This window comes from Brachyistius frenatus, unplaced genomic scaffold (assembly GCF_029030835.1).
Source record: "Brachyistius frenatus isolate BFR_SWC_R1_liver_20210118 unplaced genomic scaffold, ASM2903083v1 Contig_127, whole genome shotgun sequence".
In the NCBI taxonomy this organism is placed as follows: domain Eukaryota; kingdom Metazoa; phylum Chordata; class Actinopteri; family Embiotocidae; genus Brachyistius; species Brachyistius frenatus.
This window is the reverse complement of record NW_027210726.1, coordinates 832,501-845,687: the sequence shown is the minus strand read 5'-3', so window position 1 is coordinate 845,687 and position 13,187 is coordinate 832,501. Positions and strand designations below refer to the sequence as shown.

Genomic DNA, 13,187 nt, shown 5'->3' with positions numbered 1-13,187 from the left:
AATATGTGATTTAATATGATTGCCACAGCAGAGTTATTAGCTATTCCATATCTCCTTGCTGCCTCTTTTCCTGCACACTTTCTAGTAAAGGCAGAAACACTGCATGAATAATGAAGAGTATGTAATGTGTGTGCTGGTGCACGTGAGAGGGAGAGAGAGGGAGAGAGAGGGGGAGATAGAGAGGGAGAGGAGGAAGAGAGAGAGGAGATAGAGAGAGAGGGAAGATAGAGAGGGAGAGGAGGAAGAGAAGAGAGAGAGAGGGAGAGGAGGAAGAAGAGAGAGGGGGAGAGAGAGATGGGGAGAGAAAGGGAGACAGGAGAGAGGGAGAGAGAGGGGGAAGAGAAAGAGGGAGAGATGGAGAGAGGCAGAGGGAGAGGAGGAAGAAGAGGGAGAGAGAGGGAGAGGGATAGAGAGAGGGAAGAGAAAGAGAGAAGAGAGAGGAGGAAGAGGAGAGAGAGAGAGAGAGGGTTTGGAGAGAGAGGGAGGGAGAGAGAGATAGTGAGAGAGGGCAGAGAGAGAGGAGAGAGGGAGGGGGAGAGGGAGAGGAGAGAGGAGAGAGGGAGAGAGAGAGAGAGAGAGAGGAGGAAGAGAGACAGGGAGAGAGAGAGCCTTGCAGCATTAGAACAGGTAGCAGCCTAGTTGTTGATGCTGATGTGGTCTCAGTATGCATTTGGACAAGGTTATATAACACATTATGCTGCGTAGCTGCTGAGCAGTGTTGCTGCTATTTATAGAACCGCTTTGATGGAACAAACTCTGTGACACACAGACACAAAAACATCAACCTGTGTGTGTGTGTGTGTGTGTGTGTGTGTGTGTGTGTGTGTGTGTGTGTGTGTGTGTGTGTGTGTGTGTGTGTGTGTGTGTGTTTGTGTGTGCTGGGAAAGGCATTTGTAGGCTGCACACACCATGCCTTAAAATACCTTTTTCTTAATATTTCTTCCTGTGTCTCTCATCCACACAGACAAGAAGCTGCTGATATCTAAAAGGCTGTAATTGCACGCTATCAGAGGGATGAAGCGGCTGTATTAAACGTATTAAACTGTGAGGCCAGTAAACGGATCATTGTTGATGTGTCCTGATCAGTCACCCTGTCCTCGGTGTCCTCTCTGTCCGTCCCTCTTCATCTTGATGAGTCAATCTCTCAAGTTCGGCTGCAGTTTTGTCCCCACATCCGTCTCGGAGCGAGCGCACATGCATAAGCAGCCCGAGCCGTAGACTGCCACGGCATTTCCCCCCCTTTTGTTCATTTAAATACCAAGGAGTCCAGACAAAAACCATTACAGGGCGCAATGTGGCGTGACGGCTTTTTGATCAGCTGGAGAGAGAAATAAGGGGAGAAATGTTAGGGGCATTACCGCTCATTTTGTGGAGGTGCTGTGATAACGTTTTAACCAGGTGATTGCTTTGTTTGCAGCCGGGGAAATGTAAAGCAGAGCGAGGCGCTGCCCACAGAAGGATTCCTGCTGAATTTTTATTCTGAGCATCTTGGTTATGCATCACTTCTGCTGAGCATATGTGGATGCAGCTGTGTCCTGTATGACTATAATGGATATATATATACATAAATTATATAAATTATGAATAAATGGGGAAGTCAAAGCCACAGTGCTGAAATATTCACATCACGTGCGCTTCCAATGACGTCTCTACGCTGCCAGCAGTCAGTGAGAGTAAAGACGGGGGGGGGGGGGCATGTTTAGACATGTTAGTGTCACTCTTCTGACAGGCTTGCTCGGTGTGTTTAGCACTTTGATTGCAATTAAAAAAAAAAAGTCCCAATCAAGTTCTTTTGCCCCATTTAATACTGAGCACGACAGATGGATGATACAGCTACACAGGGCTCACTTCAAGCTCATTCGAATTATGAAAACAATCCAGTGTATATGCTCAACAGTTCAGTAGGTCTATAATGCATTTAGGAACCAAGTTGTTCCTCAATGTTTGTTTTGTTATTTTGGTAAAAAAAAATTAAAAAAAATAAAGTATTTTTGAATCCCAATTCCACTTAGTACAGTATTGATTTATATATATATATATATATTTTTTTTTTTACCAAGTAGTATAATCATATTTCCACTTCAAATTGGTGTAACAGTGTAATTTCAAGAGTCCAAACAAATAATAATAAAAAAAATTGTTCACTTCACCACAGTTACCTGAGTGAAGCCACTACATTTTGCTTGCTGTATCAGATTATTCATATCAAGCGCAGCTCTGCTAATACCGCTTTGTAAAATTCTTAAGAGCATTGCCTCCGTGGTTATGAAGAGCAGCGAGTCTCCACATTTCTTCATCTAGCCCTGCCATCAGCTAAAAGTCAAAACCTTGTCCCTCCGGCTTTATCTCTAAGGTCAAAAGGCGGGTCAAAAACGATCACGTGACAAAGTACAAATTGGGTAAAGTCGGGAGTAGGTTGGCGGTGGTTGGAACAAACCCAGGACTTCCATCTGGGAGACGAGGGTTTAAGTCCTTGATAAAGCAAAGGTCAAGGGGATTTCTTTGATCCCTGATCTTTTTCCAACCTGGTAGTTTTTTGGTACACTTACAAGTTTGATGATTGCCTTGTGTGTCTTATTTGAGACGTGAACGGCTTTGATGAAACGGCAATATTTGACACACTGGCAATGCAAACGCGTTGAAATAACTCAACAACATTGGACGAATTGTCACTGGGTGGATTAGAAAAGTTTGTCACAGCGATTTATGAACCCTTCAGAAAATGGGAAAATGTGTATCGCTTTGTCTCATATTAACCCACAGTCCCAGCGTGATTAACGAAGACGGTAAACACAGTAGCCACTACGCTCCCAAACACACGCTGATGCTAGCATTTAGCTCAAGTACAGCCTTGCATAATCTCACCGCGGGCTGCAGTGGAGGCCGCCGCTCTGTTGGTGGGCTTCCTGTACGATCCAACAGCACCCCCGCGGTAATTCGGCAAAAGCCTCCAGCAGAGAGCCGCTAATCCAGCTGGCTACGATTCCTGCTTCCTTTACGTCACGTGAACCACGCGCTACGCTACTTTTCCACTCCGTGTCCCAACATATGCTCCCTCGGCTTCCTGCTGTTTCAGACCTGTGCGTTAGCGTTAGCGTGCCGTGCTTTAACGGTGCTCCCCGAGGTTGGCTCAGCTGGAGAGCAAAGCACGTGGCATCCGTCCCCCGTACTGCGCAGAACACACACCTCCTCCCACAGAAGACACTCAGTGCGGTGAACGAGACATTTATGAGAGTCTTTCGGTCTCCCTGCTTGCCAGTAGCCACATCAAAAATCCTGATAAGTGCACAAACAAAAGGCTCAAATAGATAAATCCTGATAAGATTGTATCTCAGCAGCTGTCCATGTTATGGAGGATAAGATAATGTGGTGAACAGGCAGGCTTTGGGAAACCGAATTGTAAACACTTGTTTACCTGATTTATGTCTGTCTGGTGCATACTTGGAGTCAAACACTGATTTTATAGGGAGGAAAATGAATCGTCAGATGCATCAAAGGTTTTAGATCACTTTGTGATTCTTGAGTCTTTAAAAAAAAAAAAAAAAAAAAACTGCAACACTTTTAACTGAATTATCTATCTATCACTTTACAATTATTTTACTATTGCACTCCCGCCACCTGCGTTTTGATCCGAGTGATTTAAGGAAGAAAAAAAAAAAAAAAAGGAGTTGAGAGGTCGAGCGAGCGAGGCAAAGCGAGATAGGAAGGGAGACAGGAAGGAGCGGGCATTGACAGCTGCCCAGAAACCCGAGCCGCCTTTCAAGATATCAGAGCAACTGCGGTGCCGCGGCAACCGCACAGATAAGACGACAGCCGAGATATCAAACAGCATCGGCAATAAGCAGCCGCCACAAACAAACACTTTTCTGCAGCCGCCGCCAAAGAGCCCTGGGTCACCTCGGGAGGTGAGGAGGAGTGGTGGGAAGGGGACGGACCCCAAACAAATTGGAAATGTCAAACGGTGCACCGGTGGACTCTGCTCCGCGCGTTTCATCAAAAACCTACAATGGAAATCAAGGACGTCTTGGAGCAGAATTAGCTTTAATGTGTCTGATGTGTTCTCTGAGCGCACGAGGGCGTGATGGGCAGAAATTGAAATCATTGTCTTACTCTCCGTTGCATCATTATTTTACAGAATTGAAAAAAAAAAAAACAGTGGCGGAGGGCAGTTAAAGGTGATAACCGGGTCGTAAAGTCAATTAAAACACAAGTTATATTTGAAAGAATACAAATAATAATAAATAGATCATTTGTTCAGATTTCATATGCAGAAGACACTTAAGTGCGAATCACAGAAATGAAAGGAAATAAAAAAAATAAAAATAAACGGTAATACAGTGAGTTTTGTTTCTGTTTTCGGGCTTCCATTTTGAATCGTCTACTCGAACATGCAGCAACAGCGTGCTATCGTTTGATATACTTATCCTGTGATACACTTCACAGCTTGTTTTGGATGTAGGGAGCACTCTTCGTCTTAGCCGAGGACAAAACATGGCTGACGGCAATAGATTCATCATTCTCTTCATAATGCCGGATATGAATCATGCTCTCTGTGCTTGTCCCCCCACCGAAGGAATTAGTTAAGAGTTGTACGGTCATCCCGTTCCCCGTCCATTTCCTGCTTCTCATTTATCTCTGTCTTCCTAGGGTTCTTTTTCTTAATCTTCAATTTTACTGTCATCAGCGCCGAGCCCGCGAAAAATATCTTACTTTACAAACAAGCCTGAGATTAAGACGCGCAAAGAGAAGGAGCAGACAGCTGAGCCCATTATGAGAGCAGAATGAGATAATCAGCAGAACCACTGACTTCCATCCCAGACCGAGATACCTACAGCTGCATTCACAGGCCGGCTTTGTGGCACATGCTCTGAGCACTGCACATCTCACCTTGAATTATGCTGCGTGCCACAACAGTGCGACACCGAGGAATGCAGTTGTACCTGGAGGGATGGATTTTTTTTTTTTTCTTTCTCTGACTCTTTACTTAAGGGAAGATTGCCGTTTCGTGGCAACCAGGAGAACATCAGGGATCGAGAACAACACGTTCGAGGCGCAACTCGAACCTGCACTCTCCATTTAAGCAGACACATGACGGGGGACATTTGTCTGGCAGTCGTTGGAATCGGCCGGTTTGGATTCTTGATGCCGCGAGTTCAACACCGCAGTGTCTTTAGTCGAAGCGGAAGTTGGTCTTTCGTGTTACGTTCCCACCCGATGAGACCGTTCCCCTGCAGTGGCTGCATGAGGAAAACCTATTGTCAGCCACGATGCTGTGCGGCTGCTTGTCAAGACCTTCAGTTACTTTTCTTACCCGAACGAGGTCGACTGGGACTTTTGTAGCGCGTTGTGCTGTTCTGTGCAGCGCGTGTTGGGTTTGTTTGATGTCGTCGGTGTTTGGTGTTCTGCTTTCCTATCATTACTCTTTAGACATGATACAAAATACCACCAATCATGCAAAGCTGATAATTAAGCTTTGAAATCCAAATATTCTTGCCTTCACTGAATATTTACTTCGGAGGTTTGTGTGCAGGGAAGTGATCATAACAAGGAGCGCAATGTTTGGAATCTGTTAATTGATTTAAAATAGTAGAAGATAAGAATCACAAGTTTTATTGAAATGGATTTTTTTTCCAGTATTTGTCAGTCATACCTACAACCTTATTAATAATATTAAAGTAATGCAGCTGTTGTGAATGCATGACATGTTATTGGTTTCATTTATGCTGTTCTGATGTTCCGGCAAATTCTATGAAGCAAAACGGGTCAGGAATCAGGGGAGTGGGGCGAGGTACCGAATTTCAATACCTTTAGGCTCCAATCCAGTTACTGCAATACCATCTGTAAATTGTAGCTTCTAGCGGTAGACCTGGATGTGAGGCGTTTAGGGGATATCTGTTAATTGTAGCATCTACTGGAAGCCTGCATGTCAGGCGTTCAGGAAACTTTGGTAAACCGTAGCGTCTACTATTAGTCTGGATGTGAGGTTTTCAGTGGATATCTGTAAATGATAGTGACTACTGGTAGCTCACATGAGGCGTTGGGGGATATCTGTATATTGTAGCGTCTACTGGCAGCCTGCATGTGAGGTGTTCAGGAAACATTGGTAAATTGTTGCATCCACCAATGTCTGCATGTGAGGCGTTTAGAGTCATATCTGTAAATTGTAGTGTCTACTGGTAGCCTTCATGTGAGGCATTCAGGAAACAGTGGTAAACCGTTGCATCTACTAATAGCCTGCATGTGAGGCATTTAGGTGACATCTGTAAATTGTAGCGTCTACTGGTAGCCTGCACGCGAGACTTTCAGGAAACACTCGTAAACTTTTTAATCTACCAACAGCTTGCATGTGAGGCATATAGGGAACATTAATACATTCTAGCATCGACCGTTATTCTGCATGCGACGTGTTCAAAGGACATCTTTATATCGTAGCGTCTACTAGTGCATGTGAGGTGTTTAGGGAGCGTTGGTAAACTGTTGCATCTACCAATAGGATGAATTTTAATACTGTTAAATTGTAGCAGCAGAAAATAACCTGGATGGAACTTTCTCCTTTTGGTTCCTTAAACCTGCTGTCACCCCAATTGACATGTCGCTTGATCTTTTCCTCAACCAGGTCAAACCAGAGTTCCCAGCAGCAGATATTTTGGCAAGAAATATTTGTTTGTTGTATATAGTCGCGTAAAACAAAATACAATGTAAATCCTGGAATGTAGCATTTCTTTAAAACTAGAAAAAAAAAGTATTTTATATCTCTACCCGAAGGACATTTTGTTCTCTTGAAAAGTCAAGAGTTTGTCAGAACTCATGTTGTGAACTGCTCTCATGAGGCTTTATGTGAGCTCAGTAAAGGTGAGAGAACTCTCTTTCACAACTAAACAGCATAGTAAACAGAGTGAAGATGGAGTCATCCTGCAGTACATCCCTGCTGCTCTGCCCCTTAAATCTCCTCTCAATAGCTTCTTTATCCATCTGCTTTTTCCTCCAGCACTTTCTCTATTCACTCTTTGCTTCCTCTCATCCTCCAAACGCGATCCATCTCTCTGACATCTTTCCTCCCCTTGTCCTTCACTTGCCCCTGCCCTCCATCCTCCTCTCCTTCAGCCCACGTCTCCTCTCCACTTGTTCCCTCGCCTCCTCCTCCAGCACCTCCATCTTAGCTCCCCATTACCGAGGCAGCTTTTTTGCATGCCGGTGATGTCACAGGTGTAGTGTGTGTGTGTGTGTGTGTGTGTGTGTGTGTGTGTGTGTGTGTGTGTGTGTGTGTGTGTGTGTGTGTGTGTGTGTGTGTGTGTGTGTGTGTGTGTTTCAGAACGATCGCTCTCCTTCGAACCATGAGAATGAGATGCCCCCCCCCTCCAATACACACACACACACACACACACACACACACACACACACACACACACACACACACACACACACACACACACACACACACACACACACACACACACACACACACACACACACACAGCCTGCCGCACACTTCCACTCGCATAAAGGAGTCAATTTGTCAGAGATGTCAGGGGTGCTAACGAACAGCCAGCTTCTTTGCCATATGTGTGTGTGTGTGTGTGTGTGTCAGCACGTCGGTACTGTCACTGCAGCGTGGTGTGAAAGAGTGTGTGCCAAGTGTACTAAGGAGACAAGAACACATGTATATATAGCTGCTGTGTGGAGAGCTATGGAGACACATTTACTGTGTGTGTGTGTGTGTGTGTGTGTGTGTGTGTGTGTGTGTGTGTGTGTGTGTGTGTGTTTATTCAGCCTATAGAGATGGTAAATGTGTTAATTAATACATGACAGCTCTGTGTTCTGTATGTGATTCAACTTGCCTGCCTGCTAGTGTGTGTGTGCATGTGTCCGTGTGTGTGTGTGTGTGTGTGTGTGTGTGTGTGTGTGTGTGTGTGTGTGTGTGTGTGTGTGTGTGTGTGTGTGTGTGTGTGTGTGTGTGTGTGTGTGTGTGTGTGTGTGTGTGTGTGTGTGTGTGAAGGCTTCTCCTCATCCGCTGCCGCCTGAGGAGTGTGATGACCAGTCTATTTGACAGGCATTGCAGTCACAGCGGTCGCCCCGTCACCGCAGTGGCTGGGTCACTGGAGTTAATTATTCTCAGCGCTGGTCCATCACGCACCATGCCGTGGCCACACACACACACACACACACACACACACACACACACACACACACACACACACACACACACACACACACACACACACACACACACACACACACACACACACACACACACACACACGCAGACACACATGCACACGCAGTCACAGCTAGACATAAAGTAAGAACACACGTTTTCACTACTTTGACCTGGTTAAGCTTGATGCCTTTTAACCAAAGGACTCCAAATACACACTCTGGAGCGTCCTGTTGACCCGGCAGGCTGTTCTACGTCACATTCATGCATGCAGAGCCAACACTGAACGTATGGATTTGTGCAGTTCAGTATAGATGACAGTGACTAATGAGAGGCAGACTTTCTGCTAATTAAAGTCTCGTCATACAGTAATTACTATGAGCAGCAGTATTTAAGATCTTAATTGAGTGCCCGGTGATTTTCCTTTAAACCTTTGCTTATCCAGGATTTTCTTTTGGAATAGTTCATATTCAGGAAAAAAAAGTTGACACCAAGGAAGGAGAAAATACTCAACTAAATTTGTTTGTTTTTATTGTCAAACTCGATTTGAAGTGAATGATGCCACTGAGAGACGTCCATAAGATTTGAAACATGTTCATTTTAATGGAATCACTTTCAATCACGCAGTTATCATTTGTGTCCAGCTCCACTCCGAAAGCTCAGCTTCTTTAATCTTTTCTCTGAATATCATGCTAATCCCCGTTATCTCGGTACATGCTATACTAGCTAGCTCATTCACTCGTGTCAAAGACGTATTGTTTCCCGGGAGAATAGGACCCAACGTACTGGTATCACATTTCAGACGGACATAATGGCGGAACAATTGCCTGGAAATTACCTCGAAGGAAGCTGAGATTTAAAAAAAACAAAAAAACCGCTGCAGAAAATTACAAGTTTCACTAAAGGGTTTTTATTGTAGAGGAAGTGACCTTTGGTTTTCACAAACTCTCTCTGATGTGGGAGAAACCATACTGTTTCTGAAGACGATGCACCCAAACTCGCATTATCATTTAAAATAAACTGAACAGATGTTATTGTATTTTTCACAGGAGTGTGATTCCTTAAAAAAAACACTTGGGTGAAGTTTCTTCTTGTTAAAGCACAAACTGGAATCATTTAAATTATAAATGCAGGTATTTTTTTGAAAGCTTATAAACCAGCAGCTATATACCCTTACACAGTTTATCCAGCAGTGATAAACAGATTTTTAAAGAATCCTAATCACATTTCTTTTAATAGCCGTTCTTAAGGGATCCTTTCTGCTGCAGTCATGTTTAAAAAAAAAAATGTTTTAGTGTTTTTTTTTTTAATATTGTTTTTGTCATTTTGCCTTTATGTGACAGATACAGTGAGAGAAAAAGGAAATGTTGGAAGAGAACAGGGAATGACATGCAGCAGACGTTCCAACCGGCTGGGATTCGAACCTGTGACTCTCTGCTCAGAGCAACAGTGGTCATGTGGTATGTCACTTGGGGCACACCCTAAAAGAATGTATATTTCCTGACATTGTACTGTTTACTATTTAAACTCTTAGATCCAGATATCGGTATCTACATCAGCCTCTTTCCATTAGACTCTAGTTTGTTTTGGTATAAATATTCAGCAATACTTTGAATTGTTCTGAAACCTACACTTGAATAATATATCCAAGTTTGACCTTTGTAGCAGTTAACATTGCCTCCAATTAATCGAGTAATCTGAGACATATATAGCGATACAGCTAATCACATTGCTTTAGTTCTTGTATGTAGTATCTCATAGGAAGGCTAGATATCGCAAAAACATTTCGATACTGGGATGATTTCTTGGCTTCAATACCAGTCCCTGAACGAAATCTTTTCTAAATTAATCTTATAAAATATATTTCATGAAAAAAGAAAATTACATGGCACATTATGGCATAGATCTCGAGGGGTAGAGTGTAACCCAAGGTGTTGTCTGCAGCTACAATTAACGAATGTCCTCTAAACGCCTCACAATCAAGTTATAGATCGATGATGCAATTAACCGATGTTCCTTAAATGCCTCACTTGCTATCAGTAGACACTAGGTTGACGGCTGCACACAGAGAGGCCTAAATTTACTGCGACGCGCAGCATGAGTGTAAAAATGTGTGTGGAAAGAGTGAAATAAGATGTTCTGATGTAAGATTTACTGATGTGGAAACTGAGCGATCTTTGTTTTTGTTTTGTTTAGTGTCCAGTGGCTCACTGACGATGATATTTACTCCTGAGTAAACCTTGCAAGAGTTGTATGTTTTAAAATGGCGTATTAGTCTGGATACACTGTACGTACCCAAAATTGTTACTGAATAACAAGGCTTTTTTTGATCCTATAGTATCAAAGCAATTCAGTTATCGTCATAAAAGTATTAAAGTTGTATACCTTGCTCTGCTCATAGGTGTTCTAGTCAATACTTAGTATGTGAAAGTGATGGCATTCATTACTGTAGACCTCAAAGACTCGAGACTGACAAGATAACAAACCACATAACTTTAATTTGCAGTAATGTCTTCCAAACCCATAAATCACTCAGTCCTCTGTGATGTATTCGGGTTGTGAGCCTTGCAGGTACCCGTGATGCGAGATGACGGAAGCAGGAAGTACGTATACGTTACTTGTAGTTGTTGTGCTGAGCTGAAATGCTATGTGGATGTACTGCTGCACGAGCACGAATGAAGTTCTGTTCATAAGTTAGTTGGGTCGTCAAGCCGTCATAATATAACATCTTCCGTTGATGGTTAGTGCAGCTTCAAACGTCACACTTGTTGTCCTCTGGTTTTGTTTCTGTACATTATTAAAACTTTATGTTCCTTTAAATGCCTGATAAATGGAACTATATTGTTTACACTCTGTGGTTTATTTATGGCTTTATATTGACATGAAGGCGAGTCCTGGCTGAAGTATTTGGAGCAGAAGGTAGCCATATGTGAGTGGGTGGGGTGATGGCAATATTCTCACCGATATACAAACACACACACTGTTTGTTAGGAAGGCGACGCTGTTCAGGCATGACCCGAGTTACATCACTGCACAGTCGTGTTCGCACAGCGGACTAAATATTCCACGTGCGACCAGGTCGGCGTCTCTCTCACTTTCTCTCTCACTTGCTGTGTGACTGCAGGATTGCAGGAAGAAAAAAAAAATCACACATCTAAAAACGGAACCGAAACGGCTAAAAAAAAAAAAAAAAAAAAAAAAAACCTCCTAATTTGGTAAAACAAATGAACACCCGTGCGACTGAGCACATCAGGCGAGTGATATGCAAATATGCGCTCCATGTGCCTTCGAGCAAGCTTGCCAGATGCCGGTGAGCCCGGCCCGACGGGTGGGTCGTGAGGGAGATCTTGCAGAGCGAGGCAGCAAAAAGAGGGGGAGCAGTGAAGAAGAGCATTTAAATGTGGTGTGATTAGCGCTGAATATTTTGGCAATTGCCTCAGTTTGGCTTGAGGTGTTGAAGGTACATTTATGGGGGAGTCTGCGCTGAGCCAGCCAACTTTTCCTAATGCAGCACAAGTGAAGCTGAATGTTTTTTTGGAGCAGATGTAAGCACCTACAGATCACTTGTGGGATTTCCCATGTGAAGGAACTGGCGCAGCACAGATTGCAGGAAATGGCTTGAAGTCAGTTAACAACCTTTTTCCATACAAAGCAGAGGTCAGTGATGCGCCGCGAAAGTGTCATAAAGGAGAGTTAGTGCTGCTTATTGATGACCGATTAACATGCGTATTAGGTACGGTCAATCATGTGATCAAAAACGATGTTTTATTTGGGATGTGTGACAATGCAACCTGGTATCACACCAATTTGTGCAGTACACCTGTCAGTCCACCAGAGGACAAAGAAAATATCATAATAAGTAACTTTCCATAAGTTGTCCTACATACAACTTATAACCGAGTCATGTCAGTTACTTTACGTGGAAGAAATCCAAGTTGACTTTTGCTTTGTTCAGCCTGCAGGCAAAATCATATCTTTAGGACAGACCGTCCGCATTGTTATTTGCAAGTGAGCGGCTCGGATTTGGTGTGTCCAGACATGACCAACACGACCAACCTCCCAATGTGGCTTGCATCTGATTTGTAAAATTCATGTCATATATATATATATATATATATATTTTTCCTATCCAGACTTTCAAAATCTATCTGGATATAACCTGGTAATGACAAAAAAACTGAGTTGGGCTGGCAGCTTTAACAAGTCCTTTACCTTCTCTCGCACTCGAACACCGGCCTCTATCACTCTTTGGACTTCGCCACGTTTTCCTACCTCGATGTTTGTCATACATTTCATGCCAAGGCGAGGCAAATCATGACACTCACAGGGTGCTTACTGGGTTGAATTTCGAGTAGTGTGTCATTACTATCCTTCGAGAAACCCGTTCTTTTATTGAAATATTATATCCCCCCCCCCCCCCGTCGTGTGGCATTATTTCTGGAAGAAAAAACACTGTGCCATATTATATATTCAGTATTCTGATTGGTGATTGCCAGCCTACAGAGTTTTAAAGAATACCAATTATAATCAGGCTCCAAAATATGATTGGGAGAGCTCAAACAGCAACCAGACATTCAGAAATGACTGTATCAAATGAAATGATGCATAAAAAATATAGGCCTGTTGTGACAGGTTTACAAGTTACAAGCAAATGTGCCAGTGTGCTGAAGCCCTTTCATATAATCAGCTGTACGGATGGAATAATAAGAGTATAGAAAATGGTACAGTAAGGCAGCAATTCAACAGGGATTCAGACAGAAGTAATAAATACTGAAATAAATATGTCTAGTCCTATAAACCAATATATGCAGACATATTATCACATGATACAATATAATACGTGCAGTTCATGTGCATAAACACATACTATGACGCTAAAAGAAACGGTTTTAATTCCAATAATGTTCACATCAAACAGTTGTCCAAACAGGATTTAAGATATCTCAGCTTCTCTTTGGTTCGAGTTTCCATGACGGCAAACGCGGCCCTACAGCGCACACACACACACACACACACACACACACACACACAC

General features: G+C 43.2%; 1 long non-coding RNA gene across 1 annotated transcript in view; it reads left to right on the top strand.

Annotated features, from left to right (window-relative positions):
• LOC138630064 (uncharacterized) overlaps positions 1-13,187 on the top strand; it is a 72,459-nt gene that overhangs the window by 38,235 nt on the left and 21,037 nt on the right. The window contains exon 2 of the long non-coding RNA XR_011311610.1: positions 9,499-9,615. This is a non-coding gene — a long non-coding RNA (uncharacterized lncRNA). The remainder of the gene's footprint in view (positions 1-9,498; positions 9,616-13,187) is intronic.